The 9,736-nt window shown below is 39.2% G+C and overlaps 1 pseudogene; it reads right to left on the bottom strand.

Moving 5' to 3' along the window:
• Window positions 1-3,986: 3,986 nt before the first annotated feature.
• LOC114200420 (uncharacterized) lies at window positions 3,987-9,348 on the bottom strand (annotated as a pseudogene).
• Window positions 9,349-9,736: the final 388 nt, after the last annotated feature.

Genomic DNA, 9,736 nt, shown 5'->3' with positions numbered 1-9,736 from the left:
GGCAAGGTCTTAAATCAGAGTGGGAGAAAAGAAAGGAACTAGTAAAATGATAAAATTTTTGTAAGTTTTCCTATTCTTGAGTTGGTTATTGCTGCTGGAGAGAACCCCTCAACCATGCAGATTGATATCAACTATAAATTCATTCTCTCTAATCCTAAATACAACTTAATTATTACTTTGAATTGAGTGCCCTTTGTGAGTTCCTCTCTTTTGTGTCTAATCAATTATTCTAAATCTACTCCATTCTCCTTAAGCCTGTACCCAACTGCCCTTTTCTTAGCAGGTTGCTCTTCTTATTTCTAGGAGTCCCTGAAGAGTCCCAGTAATTGCCTTGATTTAGCTGACCTTTAAGTATTAGTGATGCCAAGTGCTTTATCTCCAGCCCTGTTTCCCTCTAAACCTCAAATTTTTCTATCACATTGCTGCTAGATCTCTCTACTTGGGTATTTCATAGCCATCTCAAAATCAATATATCTAAGACCTGAATGTATCACCTTCCACTCAAAACCTCATCTTCTTCCTCCAAGTGCCCTCAATTAGAGGAGGTACCACCATTCTCCCCAATTTGCACTTAAGAAACATGCAAATGCAGAAAGAATGTCCAGTTAGGAGGCTGTAATCACTCCAAACCACTGTACTCCTTGTTACAGTATTTAATACATCGTCTGTAATTGCATGAGAGAGAACATAGTCAAGTGATTAAAAACATGGCTTTAGGGGCGCCTGGCTGTCACAGTCCATAAAACATGCAACTCTTGATCTTGGGGTCATGAGTTCAAGCCCCACATTAGGTCTAGAGCCTACTAAAACCAAACCAAACCAAACCAAACCATGGCTTTAAAGGTAGATCTGTGTATGATTCCTGGTACCACCACTTACCAGCAAGCCATGTGACCTTGAGCAAATTATTAAACTTTCTTAGACTGGGTTACCTCATCTGAAAAGTGGGGACATAGTAATACTTATATTAAAGGATATTGGAGTATTAAATGAAGTATCACATATGAAGCTTTCAGCAATGATATTCCTAAGATCTAGGAGAGCAAAGACCATTTCTGTCTTGTTCACCATTGTATCTGCAGGACCTGGCACAGAGAAGGCACTAAATAAATGTTTATTGAATGAATATGTGAAGTAGTGTATGCCTGAATTGAGGTATAACAGTGGGAATGGAGAAAAGCAATGCAAGATAGAGACCTAAACTTCACCCTGAATCACTTGTCCATGCTATTGGTCACCAATTCCTACTGATTTAATTCCTAAGTATTTCTCAGGTCTCTCCATCCTCTGTAACCCTACCATAACTTCACCCATGCAGGCATCATGATCTCTCACCAGAACTATAGTAGAAGTTTCTAAGCACTCCCCCTACATCCTGTTTTGCCTCCTCATGAGCCTCTTCCAGACTGCCACAGAACAATCTATTCGAAGCTGACATGGGAACATGTCATTTCTTTAACGTGCTTCCATGTAGCTACTTTTTATCCATAGGATCCAGTCTCTGCTCCTCACACCTGGGTCTACATTTTCATCTTCCTTTCCTACCATTCTCTCTCACTTTTGATAGTCTAGCAATTGCAGACTGGTCTTGTCTTCAGAACATACTGCACTATTTCATGTCTTCATGCTTTTGAGAGGGGCTTGCTTATTCTTTCAACACTTTTCTCTCCTGTATCAGTTAGGATTACATTTGTCTGCAAATGACAGGAAACACTAAACATCAAGGTCAGAGTTTATGTCTTTCCTGCATAAACAAGGTTTGGGGGTAATCGTCTATAGCTGTTAAAGCTTCTCTGCTGTCATCAGGGACCCAGGCTCCTGCCCTGTGGTTCCGCCATTGGTGTATCCTCCATCTGTTCCTCTCTCCTTTCTCTACCCTCTAGGACCTTATTCCATTAATCATCTCCTCTCTTCAGTATCACTACCTCTCCATTTCCATGGAGGGAAGAAACACATCCTGTGAGCATCTCTTCTAATGTCTCTTTCCTGTCATTCTACCTTTCCAGCAGCTACCCCCTGATTTCTGTCCTAGTTCACCATACTTCTTGAAGGACTAATTGCTACATGGCATATTTTCATTCTTGGTCCTATTTGACTTCCCCTACCTGTTGAAACTGTTGACTACCTCCCATTTCTCCAAACTCTCTTGTCCCTTGGCCTTCACAACCCCATTGGTTCCTGGTTTCCTTTCTACTTCTCCCTACTGCTCCTTCATCTGCAAAGAGGTTTTCCTCTTTCTTTGCTTGACTCTCAAATAATGGTGTTTCTCAGACTTCCCTCCTTGACTCTCTTATTCTACATACTTTCTCTATGATGGCAGTCCCTAGGTAATCTCCCCAGTACCAATACCAGTTATCTGTGTGGCAGCTGTCTGTTTCTAGGGTCTATTTGTTGAGTTCTTACTCCTGAGCTTGAGTCCTGAATTTCTAACTGCCTACCTGAAGGGCTCCTCTTCTGTGTTCCTTCCACCCCTGATTATGTACAATCTCCATCAACTCCTCCTGGACTCTTCAGAAACCTTTTATCTGGTCTCTAATCCAACTTTCATATTACTGTCAGAGTTATCTTCTATTTTTAAAAAATCTAATTATGTTAATTTTTTGAAAATTAAATTAAATTAAATTAAAATTTTTTGAAAATCCATTGGCTTTCTCCTGTTTCTGGCATAAAATTCAAATTCCTGATTTGGCATATAACGTCCCTTACAGACTGTCCCCAACCTACTTTTTATTTATTTCCACTACATTTGTTACTTATACCAAAAAAAAAAATGTTAAAAAGAAAAATAATTTATTCTCAGGGCACCTGGGTAGCTTAGTCAGTCAAGCGTCCGACTCTTGATCTCAGCTCAGGTCTTGATCTCAGCTCCGGTCTTGATCTCAGGGTTGTGAGTTCAAGCCCCACATTGGGCTCCATGCTGGGCATGGAGCCTAGTTAAAAAAAAAAAGAAAAAAGTTAAAAATTATTCTCAGCTCTCTAATGGCTGTCATCCCTTCCTCTTGCCCACATAACTCCTGACTCATTTCCTTAGGGCCAATTCAAAACTGAACCTGTTCACTGTCGTTTTCATAGAAAACAGCCAGTGCCAGGAATGTGGGGGGAGAAGGTGAGAAGAAGGTGACAGTACTGTCCAGGTTCCACCCAGAGGTGGGCCAGGTAGAGATTCACAGGATTCAGACAGAAGGGCTGGTAGCCTCCCAATGATGAGACTAACTAAAGTGGGCTGGAGAGGACATGGTGTAAGCCTGTCAGAGACTTTAAAGGGCATCTCATGGGCTGTGTCAAACCCAGAAAAACTGACACCAGGAGAAGAATGGGGAGGACCAGGGAGGCAGTCTTGTGGAAAGATTCACAATTCTCCCATGTTGGGAGGTGCAGAAAATCTGGAGGGTGCCATTTTTGGCAGAAAACCTTACTCTAGTGTTGGGAAGTCACAGAAGTGCCACAGACACTGAGAAAGGCTACAAGGGGATGCACAGTTTCACAAAGCACAGTGATCACAGACCAGAGCAGTGGAGATCATGCTACTGACACAGAAACTACAAAATCCAAAAGCAGGGAGAGTGGCCTTTTCAGGGAGGAGCTCTGTACCAGTCATCCAAACTTACCCCAGATTAGACAACCCAGTGACTTTCACAGAGCAGTGGCAACATGGAGGAGAGGACGTGGGTGTCACATAAAAAGGACTTAAAACAAGCAGCTAGAAGAAAAGAATGGTAGAAAACTGCTCCTTGGCTCTCAGGAATTGAGGGCAGTACCAGGTGCTGGCTGGACACATGCACAAGAAATAGCACCAAAGAGGTTTCCTGTTTAGCAGTCAGTTGGTGAGGGAGAAGAAGATCCAGGAGGCAGGTGACAGGAAAAAAGTTGGGGTTCTGTAGGCAAGTCTCTGGAGGCTAGATCAAAAAAAGGAGTGCACACTGCAGACCAGTAATGAAACACAGCTCTGAGCCCCAAATGGGGGAGGTGATCGATGGGAGTGGGTGTCATTGACAGAGCCATCACAGGGCCATGGGGAAATTTATGCCCATTAGGGTCACAGAGGGCTCCTTCCAGCTTGGATGGGAAGGCAGTGTCTCACATAGGAGGTCTGCTGACACCTGGATGGTAGAAGGCTCAGAGGTCCTCCTATCGACCTTGGCCCTTTTTGGCCAAGTGTCAGCAGAGAGGGTGGTCAGATTTGTCTTCCATAACCTGGGGTCCATCCTTTGGGTGGGCAGATATTGATAAAAAAACAACTTTTGAGCTTTTCAGGATTTTCTTTGCTCTTTGGGAAAGCCTCCTCCGGAAGGACCTTTATGGACTGGTCTGGGAAAAGGAGATTCAGCATTGGCCCCCCATCAACCATGACCAATGGGCCGTAGCTGATGCTTAGGCCTCCCCAGAGTGAGCTTCTGCCATAGAGAGGAGGTAGGAGACTCAATTGTGGTATAATCATTGGTCCTCTTGATACTGGAGGACCTCTGTAAAGAGAGGTCAACATCGTGTTTATGAGATTCACCTAGGTTGCCTGTAGCAGGAGTTGTTCATTGTAGTGTAGTATCCCATTGCATGCACACACAATGACTTATTCATCTATTCTACTGATGGTGGATATGTAGGTGAATTCCAGTTTGGGGCTGACTTGACATCACCAGGCTTTCCATTGGCCATGCGGGGAGGGCCCAGAAGGCTGGGTAGTCTGATGGGACTCCCATCTTCCTCATCTCCAGTCTCTTCCCGCTCTCACAGTCGTGGCTGCTGCTTCTGATTCTGCTTCTTTCATTGTGGCAATGGTTGTGGGCAGGTTATGGAGGGCAATGAGTGCTCAACCTACTTGTCACTCAACCCCTTCCTCCAACAATGAACCTTCAGTATTTCTAAAATACATTATGCCTTTGACATTCTGTTCTACTGGCCTGAGCGGTCCTCCCAGTTGTTTGATAAATCCTTTAAAGCCACCCAAAAGTTATCTCTTCTTTGATATTTTCTTCATTTCTCTGGACAGAATTGCTACAATCTCTGTACTTTTACAGTACTTTGTTCCTACTTCTAGTGAACGTTTACACATTTACATATCTTTCACCTCTAGATTGGGATCGCTTTGAGATTGGGGACTGCCTTTATTATCCTTCCTAGCACAGTTCACAGTACTTCCTAGGTGAATAAATGAAAATAATGAAATCAGGAATTAGGAATAGCTTTTACTCTAATAATTATGATTTTTGTTTTGGACATATTGAGTTGATGTATTGAGGTTAGGTGGAGAGCAACAACTCAGAAAAGATTTTAAGGCCAATGATGTAAATGTAGGAGTTACCAACAAAGACAGTAATAAACACTGATTGTGTCCCACATTTTTCAACTATGGGCTAAAGAAAAGTAGAACATTTGTAGGAGGTAGAGAAAGGGTTGGGAGTTGGAATTTGGGGTATGAAGGAGAAAATCCATAGACATGGATGGGGGAAAAAAAACATAGTTGACACTTTTGCCTATGGTCCTCTCCCCTCTACCAGAATTATGCAGCCCTTCCACTACTTTAAAGTCCAGAATCAAGAAATAGATGGATCAAAAGATGTTGATTTGGTTTCCTCTAGGATTAGAAGCTACTTATTCAAAAATTTCATCCCAGGCTCCTGTTGGCTACTTCAAACCCTTGTCCATTCTTCATCTCCACTTTCCTGTTTTTTGTGGTGTGTGTGTGTGTTTCTGCCTGTTTTGCAAAAGCAAGAGAGAGTGGGTAAGGTGGAAATATCTATTTTTCCCTTAAAAAAATGATATACTAAAAAGCCTGAAAAACTTCTTTTTAAAATAGAAAAATAATATCTTTGGGGTTCTAATTATTTAGATAGATTATTTTCTTTAACTTACTCTCCTTTGCTCTTCTTAGTGCCTCTAGGAAAATAAACACTGACTTATATAGATTATTTAATTAAATAGATAGAGTTCTGTGTTTCCATGTGACTCCTTAACATTTTAAAAATTGATAAATTATATAAAAATTAAAACCGTCTGCATGGAAAAAGAACAGCAAACACCAAAAAGCAAAGGCAAAAGGCAAAATGGCAAACTGGGGGAAAATATTGTGCCCCATATCATACACAAAGGACAAAATTCTTTAATATATAAAAAGCTCCTACAAATCAAGAATAAAACCAACAACCAAATTAAAAACAGATAAAGACTGGAGATTTCAGAGAAGAAAATTCAAGGGCTTTTGAACATTTGAAAAGATACTCAATTTCATCCATAATAAGAGAAATGCAGACTAAAACTACATTGAGATACCATTTTTCATCTGTCAAATTGACAAAGATCCAAAAGTAGATAATATTCTATATTGTTGAAGGTATAGGGATCCATAAATTGCTAATGGGAATGTAAATTGGTTCAACCATTAGTTCAATCCTCACTTGGTGCCTCATTATCATGGATTTTTTCCAACCCAGCTTTTCTCTGCTTTTGGCAGTTTCCTACTTGGTGTGGACCTTAGAAAAACTGAACTACAATTGAATGTTTCTAATGTGTGGAAGAAATGAAGACTGCCTTGTGTATGCCAAAACAAAACAAAACCAGAGCGGTTTGGCAATATTTAACAAAATTAAAACTGCATATATCCTTTGACCCAGCAATTTTACTTCTAGGAATTTATCCAAGTACTAAATTAGTGTGTATTAATTAGTGCAGGGTTGATTATTATAATAACTTTAGTAATAACAAAGATTGTGAATTAAGTATCCATCATTAAGGGACTAGTTTAAAATAATGGTATAGGGGCACCTGGATGGCTTAAGCGTCTGACTCGTGATTTTGGCTCAGATCATGATCTAAAGGTTGTAAGATCAAGCCCCACATCACATCAGACTCTGAGCTCAGCAAGGAGTCTCCTTAAGATTCTCTCCCCACCCCCTCTCTGCCCTTCCCCCCTCTGTGTACTCTGTCTTTCAAATAAATAAATAAATCCTTAAAAAAATAATAATCATGGTATATACATGCCAGGGAATTCTCTGAGGCCACAAAAAAGAATGAGGAAGATCTTTATGTGTTTATGTAGAAAGAGCTCCAAAATACTTTTTTATTATTTTATTATTTTTTTCCATCATGATAAGTGTACTTTTTAATAACCATCACCTATTTCCCCCAGTCTTCCACCCACCTCCCTTCTAATAACCATCAATTTGTTCTCTATAGTTAAGAGTCTGTTTCTTGGCTTCTCTCTCTCTCTCTCTTTTCTTATTCCCTTTGCTGATTTGTTTCTTAAATTCCACATATGAGTGTGATCATATGGTATTTGTCTTTTTCTGACTTATTTTGCTTAGCATACTCCATAGATCCATCCATGTCATTCCAAATGGCAAGATTTCATTCTTTTTATGGCTGAATAATATTCCGTTACATATATATATACACTACATCTTCTTTATCCATTCATCTATCACTGGACCTTGGGCTGCTTCCATAGTTTGGCTGTTGTAGGTAATTCTGCAATAAACATGTAAGGGTGCACATATCCCTTTGAATTAATGTTTTTGTATTTTGGGGGTAATTACCTAGTAGTGCAAGTCCTGGATCATGGAACAGTTCTATTTTTAACTTTTTGAGGAACCTCCAAACTGTCTTCTACAGTGGCTGCACCCAGTTTGCATTCCCACCAACTGTGCACGAGGGTTCCTTTTTCTCCAGATCCTCGTTAATACTTGTTGTTTCTTGAGTTTTGATTTTAGCCTTTCTGCCAGGTGTGAGGTGAAATCTCATTGTGGTTTTGATTTGCATTTTCCTTATAGTGATGTTGAGCATCTTTTCATGTATCTGTTGGCTATCTGTAGATCTTCTTTGGAGAAATGTCTGTTCATGTCTTCTGCCCATTTTTAAATTGGATTATTTGGTTTTTGGGTGTTGAGTTGTATAAGTTCTTTATATATTTTGTATACTAACCCTTTATCAGATATGTCATTCACAAATATCGTCTCCTATTCAGTAGGTTGCCTTTTAGTTTTGTTGATTGTTTCCTTCACTGTGCAAGAGCTTTTTATTTTGATGTAGTCTCAATAGTTTATTTATGTTTTTGTTTCCCTTTCCTCAGGGGAGATATCTAGAGTGATGTTGTTACAGCCGATGTCAAAGAAATTACTGCGTAGGTTTTCTTCAAGGATTTTTATGGTTTTGGGTCTCACTTTTAGGTCCTTAATGCATTTTGAGTTTATTTTTGTGTATGGTGAAAGAAAGTGGTCCAGGTTCATTCTTTTATATGTAACTGACCAATTTTCCCAATACCATTTGTTGAAGACTGTCTTTTTCCCACTGTATATTCATTCTTCCTTTATCAAAGATTAGTTGACCCATATAACTGTGGGTTTATTTCTGGGCTTTCTATTCTATTCTGTTGATCTATGTGACTATTTTTATGCCAGTAATATATCATACCATACAGTTTTAATTACTCTCACCTTGTAATATAACTTGAAATCTGGAATTCGCTTTTGTTTTTCTTTTTCAAGATTACTTTTGCTATTTGGGGTCTTTTGTGGTTCCATACAAATTTTAGGATTGTTTGTTCTAGTTCTGTGAAAAACACTGTTGGTATTTTGATAGGGACTGCACTAAATCTGTAGATTACTTTGGTATAGACACTTTATAGTACAGACATTTTAACAATATTTGTTCTTCCAACCCATGAGCATGGAATGTCCTTCTATTTGATTATATCATCTTCAGTTTCTTTCATCAGTGTTTTATAGTACAGGTCTTTCAGGTCTTTCACTTCTTTGATTAAGTTTCATCCTTGGCATTTTATTATTTTTAGTGCAGTTGTAAATGGGGTTGTTTTCTTAATTTCTCTCTCTACTGCTTCATTAATAGTGTATAGAACAGATTTCTGTACATTGATTTTGTATCCTGTGACCTTACTGAATTCATTTATCAGGTCTAGTAGTTTTTAGATGGAGTCTTTAGGGTTTTCTATATATATCATATCATCTGCAAATTGTGAGAGTTTTACTTCTTCCTTAACAATTTGGATACCTTTTATTTCTTTTTGTTGTCTGATTGCTGTGGCTAGGACTTCCAGTACTATGTTGAATACAAGTGGTGAAAGTGGACATCATTGTCTTGTTCCTGACCTTAGGGGGAAAGCTCTGTTTTTCCCCATTGTGTATGATGTTAGCTGTGGGTGTCATGTAATAATTCTTATAGACAATAAAGTTCACTTGGACTGTCTCCAGTGAGCTTCTCATTCTCATGCTAACCCTACATTTTAAATTATTAAATTATTCAAGCAGTATTTGAGTACCTGCTATGTAGGAGGAAACCACAAAGGTGCTGTAATATCAGTAATAGGCAAACACAGAAAAACATAATCCCTACCTTCATGTAGTTTAGAATTTAAGAGGGAAGACAAACATTAATCACACAAATTATATAGCTCGTCAGTGACTAAAATGCTAGGAAGGATATGAATAAGGTCCTATGAGAGCTTTTAGCAAGGACTAAGGGGATCAGAGAAGCAAGGCTTGAGATCTAAAAGGATAAGGAGATTTTAATTGGCAAAAGTAAAAGATAAGATGGGTGAAATTACGGGCAGAAGGAGCATAACTTTAAAGGTTGGTCACTTGCTGGAGCACAGCATTTAGGAAGAGAACAGTGCAGGATAAGACTAGAGAGATGGGCAGAGGTATTTACAATATTGATTTTTATCCTCAGAGTAATATAAAACCATGAAGGGCTCTAGCAAAGGATTGACAGATTATGTTTGTGCTGT

Source organism: Eumetopias jubatus, unplaced genomic scaffold, assembly GCF_037043125.1.
Source record: "Eumetopias jubatus isolate StellerSeaLion01/CBP00866 unplaced genomic scaffold, mEumJub1_p1.0 scaffold_16, whole genome shotgun sequence".
Lineage (NCBI taxonomy): Eukaryota > Metazoa > Chordata > Mammalia > Carnivora > Otariidae > Eumetopias > Eumetopias jubatus.
This window is presented reverse-complemented; position numbering and strand designations above follow the sequence as displayed.